Genomic DNA, 16,606 nt, shown 5'->3' on the forward strand with positions numbered 1-16,606 from the left:
CTCAGCTTCTTTATTCTCTGTCATTTGGTCTTCTATATCACTAATTCTTTCTTCTGTCTCATTTATCCTAGCAGTGAGAGCCTCCATTTTTGATTGCACCTCATTAATAGCATTTTTTATTTCAACTTGGTTAGATTTTAGTTCTTTTATTTCTCCAGAAAGGGCTTTTATATCTCTTGAGAGGGTTTCTCTAATATCTTCCATGCCTTTTTCGAGCCCGGCTAGAACCTTGAGTATTGTCATTCTGAACTCTAGATCTGACATATTACCAATGTCTGTATTGATTAGGTCCCTAGCCTTCGGTACTGCCTCTTGTTCTTTTTTTTGTGTTGAATTTTTCCGTCTTGTCATTTTGTCCAGATAAGAGTATATGAAGGAGCAAGTAAAATACTAAAAGGGTGGCAACAACTCCAGGAAAATATTCTTTAACCAAATTAGAAGAGATCCCAAATCATGATGGGGGATAAAGGGGATAAAAAGAGGTTCAAAAAGGAAGAAAGAAAAAAAGAAAAGAAAAAAGAAAAAAAAAGAAAAGAATTAAAAAAGAGAAAACAAATAAGAAAAATATAAAAAAGAAAAAATATATATATTAGATAAACTGGTTAAAAAACGTTAAAAAAGAAAAAGGTAAAAGTTAAAAAAAAAATTTTACCAGAAGGCGAGAAAAAAAACAAAAAATGAAAAAAGAAAAAAATTAAATTAACTGCAAGACTAAAAAAAATCACAGGGAAAAAGCCATGAGTTCCGTGCTTTGCTTTCTCCTCCTCTGGAATTCTGCTGCTCTCTTTGGTATTGAAACCGCACTCCTTGTTAGGTGAACTTGGTATTGGCTGGATTTCTTGTTGATCTTCTGGGGGAGGGGCCTGTTGTAGTGATTCTCAAGTGTCTTTGCCCCAGGCGGAATTGCACCACCCTTAGCAGGGGCCGGGCTGAGTAATCTGCTTGGGTTTGCTTTCAGGAGCTTTTGTTCCCTGAGCGCTTTCCGTAGAGTTCCAGAGGACGGGAATACAAATGGCGGCCTCCTGGTCTCCGGCCCGGAGGAGCCGAGAGCCCAGGGCCCCACTCCTCAGTGCGCCATCAGAGAACAGCTCCCGTTACTCCCGTCTGCCTGACCTCCGGCCGCGCTCCGAGCTCACCGATCCTGCGACCGGTTCAAGGTAACACTGAGCTTCAAGCTTACTGTCGGCTCTGTCTCTGTAGCTGGCTTTCCCGTTCCAATACCCACAAGCTCTGAGACACTAAGACACCCCCGATCCTTCTGTGACCCTGCGGGACCCGTGGTCACGCTGACCCCGCGTGGGCTTCGCTCCGGTTTAGCCTCTGGAGTGATGTCTCTCAGCGGAACAGACTTTTAAAAGTCCTGATTTTGTGCGCCATTGCTCCGCTGCTTGCCGGGAGCCGGCCCCTCCCCCCAGGGTCTATCTTCCCGTTGCTTTGGATTCACTTCTCCGCCGGTCCTACCTTTCAGAAAGTGGTTGTTTTTCTGTTTCCAGAATTGCTGTTCTTTTTCTCTTCGATCTGCCGATGGATTTTCAGGTGTTTGCAATCTTTAGATAAGCTATCTAGCTGATCTCCGGCTAGAAGTAGTCTCAAGCCTGCTACTTCTCTGCCATCTTGACTCCTCCCATAGCACAAAATTTTAAAATTTTTATAATGTCTATGTGATGGATAATTTTATATCAACTTGACTGGGCCACAGAGAAAATGTCTAGATATTTGGCCACACATTATTCTAGAAGTGTCTGGGGGTATGTTTTGGGATTACATAAAGCAGATAGAGCAGATAGAGCAGATTGTTTTCACTAAGGTATGTAGCCTTCACTCAATCAGTTTAAGACCCAATAGAACAAAAAGAGTGACACTTCTTTGAGTAAAGGGGACTCTTCTTGCCCAACTGCTGGAGTAAGACGGTGGTCTTTTCCTGCTTTGGACTTGAACTGAAATATCAGCTCTTCTTGGGTGTCATGGCTGAAGGAATTTGGACTGGAACCTATACCATGGGCCTCCTGGGTCTTCAGTTGCTGACTGCAGATCTTGACAGTTCTTAGTTTTCTTAATTGCATGAGCCAGTTCCTTTCTCTCTCTCTCTTTCTCTGTTGACTTTGTTGGTTCTGTCTCTCTAGACAAGTCTGACTAACACAGCCCAATTTGTTTTTTCTTTTATTGCTTATGATTTGATGTCATATCTAAGAAGGCTTCGCTTAATTCAAGATCATGAAGATTTATGCTTATATTATCATCTAAGACTTCAATATTTTTAACAATTACATTTAGGATTATGATCTATTTTCTGTTAAATTTGTATATGGTGTGAGAAATAGTTCTATTTTCATTCTTTTACATATAGATATTCATCTGTCCAGCACCATTTGTTCATAAAACTATTCACTGTTATCTAATTATCTTATCACCTTTGTCATAAATCAACTGACCACAGATATGAGTGTTTATTTTTGGACTATCTAGTCTATTCCAAGAAACTATGTATCTGCTGTTGCAGTTAGTTAGAAACAGGAAAGTGTCAGTGTGAACATTCATTCATTCACTTTAAGCGCAATGTTAGGTATATATTTTTGTGTGTGTGTGTATGTGTGTGTTTTGTTTTGTCATCAGTGCCTTTGACTGTGTTGAGGAAGTTCCTCTCTATTTCTACTTTGTTTATAATTTTCATTATGAAAAATTGTTGATTTTTTTTTTTAAGATTTTATTTATTTATTTGACAGAGAGAAATTACAAGTACACTGAGAGGCAGGCAGAGAGAGAGAGAGAAGGAAGCAGGCTCCCTGCTGAGCAGAGAGCCCGATGCGGGACTCGATCCCAGGACCCTGAGATCATGACCTGAGCCGAAGGTAGTGGCTTAACCCACTGAGCCACCCAGGCGCCCCGAAAAATTGTTGATTTTTATCAAATTATTTTTCTACATGGGTGGAGATAATTCTGTAGCATTTGTCCTTTATACTATTGATATTATGTATTACATTAACTGATTTTTAGATGGTATACCAACCTTGCATTCTGTGGAAAATCTTGTTTTAAAGTATTGAGCCTGTGCTCTTTTGATACCATAATATTGAAATATATCAGTAAGACCAGAAAACATGTTATAATGGGGTAGAACAGATTCTATGATGCCTGGACTGTTGAGATTCTCCAATCTGAAGGTATGATACATCTTGATAATTCAACTGTGAATAGAGATGCACTTTCATACCTCTGCTGATTTTTTTCATCATTGGCAGCAATGAGTTTTCAACCTAAATGAAAACATCAGAATCAGAAGCCTTCGGCTGCCTGACTGGCCCAGTCAGTAGAGCATGCAACTCTTGATCTTAGGGTTGTGAGTTTGAGCCCCACATTGGGTGTAGAGAATATTTCAAAAGAAAGTCTTAAAAAAAAAAAGAATTAGAAACCTGAAAGTAAAAAATGGAAATAATATGAAAGGAGCTACTGTATTACTTTGCTAGGACTGCCATAACAATGTGCCACTAACTGAGTAGCTTGAGCAATAGAAATTTGTTTTCTCACAGTTCTGGAGGCTGGAAGCTTGAGATCATGGTGTTGGTAGATTGTTCTGTGGTTGTTCTTCTTGTGTACTTTGAGGGGGACTCTGTTCCAGGTATGTCCCCTAGCTTTTGGTGGTTTTCAGGCAGTCTCTGCTATTCTTAGCTTATAGATGAACCACACTCATGTCTGCCTCAATAATCACATAGAATTCTTCTTGCGTATGTGGTATAGGTCTCCAAATTTCTCCTTTTTAAAAGGACACTAGTTGAATTAGGAACAAACCCTAAATGATTTCATTTAACTTAATGACCTCATAAAGACCTTACCTTGAAATAAGGTCATACTCTGAGGTACTGTGGGTTAGCACATCAACATATAAATTTGGGGGGACACCACTGAATCCATAAGAGCGACCTTCTGAGAAGTGAGTAAAATTGTTTTCTAAAACCTTCCTGTAGAGACTTCAAAAAGGTCTTAAAATAATAAGTTTGAAAAGGACATCCCTATATTCTCAGTATTTAATTCTTATTCATAGAATAAAATTGAAGTATGACTAATTCTTACTTATTTGAATTTTCTTGTTTGGTACTAGAAAGAGCCTGGATTAGAACTAACTACCATATATTGCAAAACCCATTATTTCCTGTCATGGCTGGGATAGATATTTCTATGAAGGAAAAGCCTTTGATTATGAAATTCGAGGATGTCAGGTATAGTAGCCGTGGTTTAATTAAGTAAGGGGTCTTTTTGGCATTAGGAGAGAAAAAAAGAAAAAAGTCCAAAAAGAAAGTGGAAAGGTAGTAGGAGAGAGGGAGAGAAGGAGAAAGAGGATGAGCGGCCGACAGAGGAGGGAAAAAAGAGGAAGAGACAGTTGCTCTGATAGATTAATTCTTTCCTGGTGATATGACTGTCAGAGACAAATGATACAGAATTACCATAGATTTTAAAGTCAGATTTGAGCAAAACTCTAATAAGTCTGGTTCTGCATGGATAAAGCTTTTAAGATGATATGTGGGTTTTTCTTTTTGCCTTTTTTCAGGTTTAGAATGCTGTCAGAAAGGAGTCAGATCCTCTGTATCTGTTTCCAAGATTTACATATCCATCTATACTGACATTTACTTAAATGTGCTATCTTTTTCCCCTGGATAAACAAATGATATTTGAGCTTTCCAAGCAGAAATTCAAGTTTAGCAATAAAAACGTAAGCCAAGTAAATGCCAAGTAATTATTAGACATTTTGTTTGGAAATTTAAAAATTAGGGCAGTAACTTAACATTTTAATTATAAACAATTATATAACTGAGAGCATTTTATTTTTCCAATCATGTGTATGTAAACTAATTATATGAACTAATCTGCTAAACAAGATTAATTGTGACTTATGGAAGATTAATTTAAATGATTGTCCAAAGCATGACATTCTCCAAAGAGTCAATTTCTTTATATAACTCTTTTAAGAAATGAAACGGTGTTAAACTATGAAATTTACTTAATTTTAGATTTTTAGTTGCTAGTTATTTGAAATGACTTTGGAATAATATATTCCCAAGCTTTGCTTTTAATAGATACATTAAGAGTTGTTTTTTCCTTGTCATTTTTGGGCAATTGGCACTACCTGTTCATAATAGAAATCATCATTTACTTAAAAGAAAATCTCTATTGAAAATGACATTTTCAGAGATTCACAAAGATCAGAGTGCTGAGCTCAGTCCTTAGGGCATACACATTTTGGGAATGTAAAAATGACTAATTTGCAAAACAATAGGTAAGGTGAAGATATGTACAATACATACATTACAAAAATTACACATAAAGTAAGGTTGTTTCTGAAAATATCCCTTATACCTCATAGATTTTCAGAAAAATAAAATTTGAGGCTTCAGGGCAATAGCACAGGGTTAATAATAGGGTTATGAACCTTATTATAATTTTTTAAGCTTACAATTTGACTCAAATTTTCAGTGCAATATGTCTTGTAGACCATGAAATTAATTTGTCTTTCTTTTTTTTTTCTTCTTATACGCATAGAAGAGAAATTAGTGTTTTTTACTGGAGGATGAAGGATGGAGAAAGACATACAATGTTAAATACATATTAGCTAGTTATTTTTTTGTCTTTACAAAAACAAAAATGATGTAAATAGAGCAAGGATGTTTTTCTGGTTATAGGGGCTGAAGGATCCCCAATCCTCTTATTAGTTATTAGTGCATATATAGCATGCTTATGATCTTACCTCTCCCCCCCCCCCCCCGCCCACCGCCGCCCCCCCACCCCGGGGTCCAGCAGCCCAGTCTCACTGCTCTGTGGCCACTCCCCCACGTGTCTGCCCCATGATCTTACCTCTTAAAGAACTAAAATTAGATACCCTAACACTGACATCTGAAATTAGGATGTCAGTGTTTGAGAGGAGAGGTGTGTGTTTTCCCCTAATTTCTGTATTTGTTTTATCTAAGAGATTTACCCTGGCATCATGAACCCAGTTTTCTGAGGTTAAATTTTCATCTGAAGATTTAGGGACTGTAATGAACTCAGTTTTCTGAGGTTAGATTTTCATCTGAAGATTTAGGGACTGTAATGAACTCAAAATTCATAACCTCTCATGTTATTTTATTTGGAGATAAAATCTTTAAAGAGATGTAGAAGGTTAAATGAGGTCATAAAAGTAGTATCTAAAATGATTGCTCTCCCTACAGGACGAGAAACACACACGGGGTGTATGTGTGTACAGTACCTAAGCTATGAGAGGACATGGTGAGAAGATGGTCATCTGCAAGCCAAGGACAGATCTCAGAAGAAACCAAATCTGCTGACATTTTGTTCTTGGACTTCTAGTCTCCTCCAGATTTGTGAAAAATAAATTTCTGTTGTTTAAGCCACCTGGTCTGTGATATTTGTTGTGGCAGTCAGAGCAAAGGAGTACTGGGGACATGTGCAGAAAGTGACTACAATGTGATTAGAAACATAGACTCTAGATAATTTATTGCTTGGGTTAAAATTCCCACTTCATTCCTCACTCATTGTGTGAACTTGGGCAGGTTAATTAACCTGTCTGTACTTCTCCTTCATGTTCTGGAAGGTGAATGTAACAGTGGTATTTATCTCATGTTGATTTGCTGAAGGATATGAATAGATTATTATAAAAAATAGATTATTATATGTAAAGGAGCTAGAATAATGCTTGGCACATAGTATGCCCCATATAAATGTTAGCTATTTAATTTGTCCTTTTCCTTCTTCTCTTCTCTTTTCTCCCCCCCTCTTTTTTTTTTTTTTTTAAGAAAAAGAAATGTACACAAAAATCCTCAAGTAAAAAATGGGAGTTTTTATAAAAACACAGATCTCATGAATTTCAAAAGAAGTTTTATCAGTGTAGTGTGGAGACATTAAGGAAAATTGCCATTTACTGAAGACCTTGCTTAATTTGTAAATTCACCCAGGATTCTATCAGAGCTTAAAAATGGCAATTAAAGGCCAAAACAAAGCTTGACTCTTGTTAAGAAGACAACAAAATTCAGACACTCAAGAGGTAACATTCAAATGGTCCAGTATACAATTAATTACTAGACATTCCAGGAGATAAGAAACTGTGATTCATAGGGCAGAGAAATCAGTCACAAACAGCAAAAACACATGTGACTGAGTGGAATTAGTGGACAGGAGCACGAAAGAATAATATGTTTGCATCAATCATTTAAAGGAAAATGAGAACATGAGAAGAGAAATTGAAGATTTAAAAATGGAAACTTTAAAGATGAAAAGCAAAACCTCTGAAATGAAAATTTCACTGGATGAGATTAGCAGAAAAAAATTCAGGAAGACCACAGAACTTAAGATTTAGTAATAGAATGTATAAAAAATGATACACAAAGAGAAAAAGTAAACTGAAACAAATAGATATACTGAAACAAACAGATCTCAGTGGCCAGTAGGAAAATATCAAGCAATCTAACCTATTTATTTATTTGACAGACAGAGATCACAAGTAGGCAGAGAGGCAGGCAGAGAGAGAGGAAGGGAAGCAGACCCCCTGCTGAACAGAGACACCCCCCCCCCGCAATGTGGGGCTCGATCCCAGGACCCTGGGATCATGACCTGAGCCAAAGGCAGCGGCTTAACCCACTGAGCCACCCAGGGGCCCCAATAAATAAAATTTTTAATAAATACATAAATAAAATAAAAAGAGGAAAAGAGAAAATATTAGAGCAATCTGAGTAAAAGAGATAGTGACCACATAGTAGACCAAATAAAAGACTGATCAAAGACTTCTCATCAGAAGCCATTCCAGGCAGAAGCCAATGGATTAGTATTTTTCAAGTGTAGACAGAGATTTTAAACCTAGGAAGATATACCCAGTGAAGATACCCTTCCAAAGTGAAAGGAAAATTTAAAAAGTTGAAATATTCATTATAGATAGATCTATACTGCAAGAAATATTAAATGAAATTATTTGGTGGAACATAGATGGTATCTGTTGGAAATCTGAGTTGACACAAAGGAAAAAAAAAACCACTGAGAGTGGTAAATATGTGGGCAAATAAATACTTATTTCTCAATTTAAAGTTCTTGAAAATATAACTTTTTAAAGCAGAGCAATAGTAATGTACTATGGAATATACAATACTTACAGAATTAGTATGTGATTTATGTGACAATAATAGCACAAAACATGGAAGTGAAAAATAGAAAGTATATCATTGAGTCTTTTGTTATACATGAAATAACATAATACTATTTGAAGATGTGTTGTAATAAAGATGCTTATTTTAAACCCCACAGTACCACTAAAAAATCAAAGAGATATCACTAATAAGCCAATAGTGAAGATAAATAGAACACTAAAATACACTCAATTCCAAATGAAGTCAAGATAAAAGGATAAAATGAGAAAAGAACGTATGAATAATAGAAAAAATAGCAAAGAAGTAAATATAAGTCAAATTATGTCGACACCTACACTAAATATAATTATATAGTTAAAAGAAAGAGATTGTCAGACTAAGTGAAAAAGCATTACCTAATTACATGATGGCAATAAGAAACTCAACTTATATATAAGGATATAGATACATTTAGAGGAAAAGGATGAAAAAAGTATTGGAATGTAGACAATGAGATGAAAAAGCAAGAATAGCTATGTTAATAGCACATAAAACAGGCTTCAGAATAATGAATACTACCAGGGATAAAGAGTGACAGTTTATCATGATAATAAAGGGATTCTTCCATCAAAAAGACATAAAAATCATCAATGAGTATATAACAGTAACAGAGTTTTAAAGTACTTGTAGCAAAAACTGTCAGCAGTGAAAAGAAAAACAGAAAAATCCACGATTATAGCTGGAGGTTTCGACCATCTTCTCCCACCAGCTGAGACAGCAAGGAGACAAAATTGGTAAGGATACAGAAAACTTAAAATTCTTAACCACTATTACCCACATTCACCTGATGGACATTTGTGGTAGACTTCATCCAAAAAAATCACAAAGACAAATTGCTTTAAATGCACACAAAACAGTCACTAAAAAGTATCACAAACTAGCACATAAAATATGTATCAACACATTTTCCCTTCAGCTTCATGAGGGTATAATTGACATGTAACATTGTGTAAGTTTAAAGTGTACAATGTGAGGATTTGATATATGGAATCGTGGTGAAACAATCACCACAGTGAGGTTTGTTACCCCATCTATCACCATATACAATTCATTACCTTTTTTGTGTGTGTATGGTGAGAAATTTAACTTTTGTTCTCTTAGCAACTTTCAAGTATACAACACAATATTGTTAAAATCGGCACACTGTATATTTGATCCCAGAATCTATTCTTCCTATAACTGGAAGTTTGTACCATTTGGTGACAACCTTCACTCTTATCCCTGTCCCCACCCATGGTGCCTGTCAATCACCAGTCTACCCTGTTTCTAGAGTTCAGCATTTTTTAGATTCCACATATAAGTGAAATCACATAGAAAAAGCGATTGCATTTCAATAGTCTATATATCCAGATGTGGCACTGCTGGATCATAGGGTAGTTTCTTGTTTTTTACCTTTAAATTTTTAATTTTTTATTAACATAAAATGTATTATTAGTCCCAGAGGTACAGGTCTGTGAATCGCCAGGTTTACACACTTCACAGCACTCACCATAGCACATACCCTCCCCAATATCTATAATCCAACCACCGTCTCCTTCCTCTCCTCCCCCCTCAGCCACCCTCAGTTTGTTTTGGGAGATTAAGAGTTTCTTATGGTTTGTCTCCCCCCCCATCCCATCTTGCTTTATTTTTTTCCTTCCCTAGCCCCCAAACCCCCCACATTGCCTCTCAAATTCTTCATATCAGGGAGATCATATGATAATTGTCTTTCTCTGATTGACTTATTTTGCTCAGTGTAATACCCTGTAGTTCCAACCACTTTGTTGCAGAAGGCAAGATTTCATTTCTTTTGATGGCTGCATAATATTCCATTGTGTGTGTGTGTGTATATATATGTATATATATATATATATATATATATATATATATATATATACACATACCGCATCTTCTTTATCCATTCATCTGTTGATGGACATCTAGGTTCTTTCAATAGTTTGGCTATTGTGCACATTGCTGCTATAAACATTCAGGTACATGTGCCCCTTTGGATCAGTACATTTGTATCTTTAGGGTAAATACCCAGTAGTGTGATTGCTGGGTTGTAGGGTAGCTCTATTTTCAACTTTTTGAGGAACCTCCATGTTGTTTTCCAGAGTGGTTGTACCCGCTTGTATTCCATAGGGTAGTTTTATTGATATATTTTTAGGAAGCTCTACACTGTTTTCCATAGTGGTGTATTAATTACATTCCCCAAAACAATGCACACGGGTTCCCTTTTCTCCATGTCCTTGCCAGCACTTGTTATCTCTTAACTTTTTCATCACAATCGTTTTAATAAGTGTGAGGTGATATCTCATTGTGGTTTTAATTTGCATTTCCCTGATGATTAGTGATGTTGAGCATCTTTTCATATGCCTGTTGGCCATTTATATATCTTCTTTGGAAAAATGTCTCTGTAGGTCCTTTGCTCATTTTTAATCAGATTATTAATATTTTTTTTGCTATTGAGTTGTATGAGTTCAGATAAAAGATTTGCAAATATTTTCTTCCATTTCATAGGTTGCTTTTCATTTATTAATCATTTCTTATGCTGTGCAGAAGCTTTTTAGTTGGATGTAGTCCTACTGGTTTGTTTTTGCTTTTGTTGCCTGTGCTGTCAGTACATTTCAATGAATTGAAATCATATATTGTAATAAATTAGAAATATATATTTAGCTTTTGTTCCTGGTTCCTGGTACATAACTTCTAAAACCCTTGGAATTTTGAGGGTGATGGGTGTCTTTTGTATGTTATGGTATGATTGGTGGCTGAGTACTCCTAGTTAGCTGCCGGATGGGGGCTGGTCACCCAAAGGACCACATGAGGGGGCACCTGGCTGGCTCATTTGCTAGAGCATGTAACTTTTAATCTCAGGATGGTGAGTTCAAGTCCCACATTGGGTGTAGAGCCTACTTAAATAAAATAAAATAAAATAAAATAAAATAAAATAAAATAAAATGGACAAAAGGACCAAGACATGATTAGAGGGTTAAAATGTTTAGCTCCACACTTTAACCTTTGCAGGGAGCAGAGGGGCCAGGAGTTGAGTTAATCATAAATAGCCAATGATCACATTAATTATGTCTGCAAAATAAAACCTCCACAAAAAAATGTGGAGTTTGGAAAGCTTCTAGTTGGAGTTTGGAAAGCTTCTAGTTGGAGAGCACATTAAGAAGCTGGGAGTTGGGTGCAGCTGGAGAGGACATGGAAGCTTCATGTTCTTTCCCCCATACCTTGCTCTATTCATCTCTTCCATTCAGCTGTTCTTAAGTTGTATCCTTTAATAAGTTAATAATAAATAGAGTATTTCTCTGAATTCTCTGAGTCATAATAGGAAATTACTAAACCAAGGAGGGGTCACGGGAAGCTCTGATTTACAGCTGATCAATTATAAATATAGGATGCATAAGACTCAGGATAGGTAAGTGAAGTGGTGCAGTCTTGTTGGACTGAGCCCTTTACTTGTGGGTTCTGTGCTAATTCTGAGCAATCAGTGTCAGAATTGAATTGAATTATAGATGGTGTCAGGAGAGTTAGAGAATTGGTTGGTGTGGGGAAAAAACCCCAAACATTTGGTGTCAGAAGTGTGAGTAAAAATAGTTCATACATAATATCTTCTCTGACTACAACAAAATTCAGTTAAAGGCCAATAATAGAAGAGATCCAGAAAATCCTCAAGTATATGGAAGTTCAACCCATGGGTCAAAGAGTAAATCACAAAGAAATTAGAATGGAATAGAAAAGAAAAAAAGTATATAGAAATTTGTGGGATATAGTTAACATAGTATTCACAATGACATGTGTAGCTACTAGGAAAGTAGAAAACTTAAAAATCAGTGATTTAAGTGTGCACTCTAATAGCCTAGAAAAAGAACAAATTAAATAAAAACTAAGGAGAAGAAAGCACATATATAAAATAAGTAAAAAATAATTAAAAAAATTAAAAATCCAATGAAACCAAGTTTAGTTCTTTGGGGGAAAAAAAGACCTGATAAGATTGATAAAACTCTGGTTAGATAGGAAGACCTCTGGCTAAATTAAAAAAAAAAAAAAAAAAAAAAAGACAGAGAGAGAGAGATAACACAAGACAGCATATAAGAATATAGACATAAAAACAAAATAAAGAAACATTATGAATAATCTCAGGTCAACACATCAAACAACCAATGCAAAAGGATAAATTCCTTGAATACATGCTACCAAAACTGATTTAATAAGAAACAGAATATAGGAGCCCCACCTCAATCAAAAAAACTAAACTTGTTTTCCAAAATTAATAAATACCTTTCTATAAAATAATAACTAGAGATAGATTGCTTCACACAATGCCATAAAATGTTTAGGAAATAAATAATTCTACACTTGATCTTAGCCAAAAGGCCGAGAAGCGATAGGAAATAAATAATTCTAATCTTACAGAAAACCTTTTAAGAAAGAGGATGGGGGAATACTTCCTAACTTATTTTTATAAAATCAGCATTACCATGATACCAAAACTACACAAAGTGATTAAAAGAAAGAAAACTTACATGCCAATATCCATCATGAGCAAAGATCAGAAAATCTCAGTAAGATATTAGCAAATGAAATCTAGCAATATATGAAAGTATAATAGAATGTGAGCCAAGAATGTATGGTTGATTTAATATCAATGTTTAAAAATCAATTTAATTAATCATATTAATAAAATAAAGGAGAAGAATGGTACATTATTAGATATAGAAAAAATGGACAAAATTCACACCATCTTATAAGAAAAATACCTCCGCAAATCTGGAATAGAAGTGAAGTTCCTTAGCCTGATAAAGGCATCTACAACAAAATCTACTGATGTTGTTAATGGTGTAAGGACACACATTCACAAAATCTTAAGATTTGGAATATGATAAGAATATCAACTCAATATTTTGATTCAGCATTGTACTGTGAGAATTAATCTATGAAATAAGGCAAGAAAAATAAGTGAAATGTATATAAATCAGAAAAGAACTATAATCTTCATGTCATGGTTTTAAAGTAGGTAGGTTAGATTATAGGTACAAAGTCCTAAGGAATCTACCAAAAACTTCTAGAACTAATAAGTAAGTTTAGCAAATTCCCAGGTACAAGTTTATTTATAAAATCCAACTGTATCTTTATATCAATATAGAATTATTAGGAATTGAGATGCAAAAATCATTTGCAAAGGCATCTAAACTCATATAAGACTGGGGATACATTTAACAAGGGACTTAAGCAAATTGGGAGGATAAAAGATCAAGACAGAAAAACCAGTTGTATTTTCAGATACTAGCAATGAATAGTTGGTATATAAATTTTAAAAGTACTTGTTTGAATAGGATCCCAAAACATGCAACTTAGGCATAAATTTAGTAAACTATCATCTGCCAGACTTATGCAATAGTTTCCACAGGTGAGGAAAAATAAGAAGACCCAAGTAATTTGAGAAAGATACTATATTCATGAGTTAGAAGAATTGAGAACTATTCCCGGGCTGCTTTCAGGATTTTCTCTTTGTCACTGAGACTTGTAAATTTTACTATTAGGTGACGGGGTGTGGGCCTATTCTTATTGATTTTGAGGGGCGTTCTCTGAACCTCCTGATTTTGATGCCCGTTCCCTTTGCCATATTGGGGAAATCTCCCCAATAATTCTCTCTAGTATACCTTCTGCTCCCCTCTCTCTTTCTTCTTCTTCTGGGATCCCAATTATTCTAATGTTGTTTCGTCTTATGGTGTCACTTATCTCTCGAAATCTCCCCTCGTGGTCCAGTAGCTGTTTGTCCCTCTTTTGCTCAGCTTCTTTATTCTCTGTCATTTGGTCTTCTATATCACTAATTCTTTCTTCTGCCTCATTTATCCTAGCAGTGAGAGCCTCCATTTTTGATTGCACCTCATTAATAGCTTTTTTGATTTCAACTTGGTTAGATTTTAGTTCTTTTATTTCTCCAGAAAGGGCTTTTATATCTCTCGAGAGGGTTTCTCTAATATCTTCCATGGCTTTTTCGAGCCCGGCTAGAACCTTGAGAATTGTCATTCTGAACTCTAGATCTGACATATTACCAATGTCTGTATTGATTAGGTCCCTAGCCTTCGGTATTGCCTCTTGTTCTTTTTTTTGTGTTGAATTTTTCCGTCTTGTCATTTTGTCCAGAGAAGAGTATATGAAGGGGCAAGTAAAATACTAAAAGGGTGGCAACAACCCCAGGAAAATATACTTTATCCAAATTAGTAGAGATCCCAAATCGTGAGGGGGGAGAAAGTGTATAAAAAGAGGTTCAAAAAGGAAGAAAAAAAAAAGAAAAAAGAAAAGAATTTTAAAAAAAAGAGAACACCAGAGAAAAATATAAAAAAGAAAAAATATATGTATTAGATAAACTAGTAAAAAATCGTTAAAAAATAAAAAGGTAACAATTAAAAAAAAAATTTTACCTGAAGGCGAGAAAAAAAAACAAAAAATGAAAAAGAAAAAAATTAAATTAACCGCAAGACTAAAAAAAATCACAGGGAAAAAGCCATGAGTTCCGTGCTTTGCTTTCTCCTCCTCTAGAATTCTGCTGCTCTCCTTGGTATTGAAACCGCACTCTTTGGTAGGTGAACTTGATCTCGGCTGGATTTCTTGATCTTCTGGGGGAGGGGCCTGTTGTAGTGATTCTCAAGTGTCTTTGCCCCAGGCAGAATTGCACCGCCCTTACCCGGGGCCGGGATGAGTAATCTGCTTGGGTTTGCTTTCAGGAGCTTTTGTTCCCTGAGCGCTTTCCGTAGAGTTCCGGAGGACGGGAATACAAATGGCGGCCTCCTGGTCTCCAGCCCGGAGGAGCCGAGAGCCCAGGGCCGCACTCCTCAGTGCGTGCTCAGAGACCCGCGCCCAGTTACTCCCGTCTGCCTGACCTCCGGCCGCGCTCCGAGCTCACGGAGCCTGCGACCGGTTCAAGGTCACCCTGAGCTGCGAGCTTACTGTCGGCTCTGTCTCTGTAGCCGGCTTTCCCGTTCCAATACCCGCAAGCTCTGAGACACTCAGACACCCCCGATCCTTCTCTGACCCTGCGGGACCTGAGGCCACGCTGACCCCGTGTGGGCTTTGCCCCGGGTAGCCTCTGTTGCGATGTCCCTCAGCGGAACAGACTTTTAAAAGTCCTGATTTTGTGCGCCATTGCTCCGCCGCTTGCCGGGAGCCGGCCCCTCCCCCCGGGGTCTATCTTCCCGTCGCTTTGGATTCACTTCTCCGCCGGTCCTACCTTTCAGAGTGGTTGTTTTTCTGTTTCCAGAATTGCTGTTCTTTTTCTCTTCGATCTGCCGATGGATTTTCAGGTGTTTGCAATCTTTAGATAAGCTATCTAGCTGATCTCTGGCTAGCTGAAGTAGTTTCGGCCTGCTACTACTCCGCCATCTTCTGTAACATACAATGGTAAAAATATTAGATTGGCAGCTGACTTATCCACAGAGACCTGGAGGGCCAGAAAGAGCTGGCATGATATTTTCAGAGCACTAAATGAGAAAAACATGCAGCCCAGAATACTATATCCAGCTAGGCTATCATTGAAAATAGAAGGAGAGATTAAAAGCTTTCAGGACAAACAACAACTGAAAGAATTTGCAAACACCAAACCAGCTCTACAGGAAATCTTGAAAGGGGTCCTCTAAGCAAAGAGAGAGCCTACAAGTGGTAGATCAGAAAGGAACAGAGACCATATACAGTAACAGTCACCTTACAGGCAATACAATGGCACTAAATTCATATCTCTCAATAGTTACCCTGAATGTTAATGGGCTAAATGCCCCTGTCAAAAGACACAGGGTATCAGAATGGATAAAAAAACAAAACTCATCTATATGTGGCCTCCAAGAAACTCATTTTAAGCCCGAAGACACCTCCAGATTTAAAGTGAGGGGGTGGAAAAGAATTTACCATGCTAATGGACATCAGAAGAAAGCAGGAGTGGCAATCCTTATATCAGAACAATTAAATTTTAAGCCAAAGACTATAATAAGAGATGAGGAAGGACACTATATCATACTCAAAGGGTCTGTCCAACAAGAAGATTTAACAATTTTAAATATCTATGCCCCCAACGTGGGAGCAGCCAACTATATAAACCAATTAATAACAACATCAAAGAAACACATCAACAATAATACAATAATAGTAGGGGACTTTAACACTCCCCTCACTGAAATGGACAGATCATCCAAGCAAAAAATCAGCAAGGAAATAAAGGCCTTAAACGACACACTGGACCAGATGGACATCACAGATATATTCAGAACATTTCATCCCAAAGCAACAGAATACACATTCTTCTCTAGTGCACATGGAACATTCTCCAGAATAGATCACATCCTCGGTCCTAAATCAGGACTCAACCGGTATCAAAAGATTGGGCTCATTCCCTGCATATTTTCAGACCACAATGCTCTAAAGCTAGAACTCAACCACAAAAGGAAGTTTGAAAAGAACCAAAA

At 36.7% G+C, this 16,606-nt stretch overlaps 1 pseudogene; it reads right to left on the reverse strand.

Moving 5' to 3' along the window:
• Nucleotides 1-12,452: 12,452 nt before the first annotated feature.
• LOC131822773 (U2 spliceosomal RNA) lies at nt 12,453-12,536 on the reverse strand (annotated as a pseudogene).
• Nucleotides 12,537-16,606: the final 4,070 nt, after the last annotated feature.

The sequence above is a fragment of the Mustela lutreola genome, chromosome 1 (assembly GCF_030435805.1).
Source record: "Mustela lutreola isolate mMusLut2 chromosome 1, mMusLut2.pri, whole genome shotgun sequence".
NCBI classification, from domain to species: Eukaryota; Metazoa; Chordata; class Mammalia; order Carnivora; family Mustelidae; genus Mustela; species Mustela lutreola.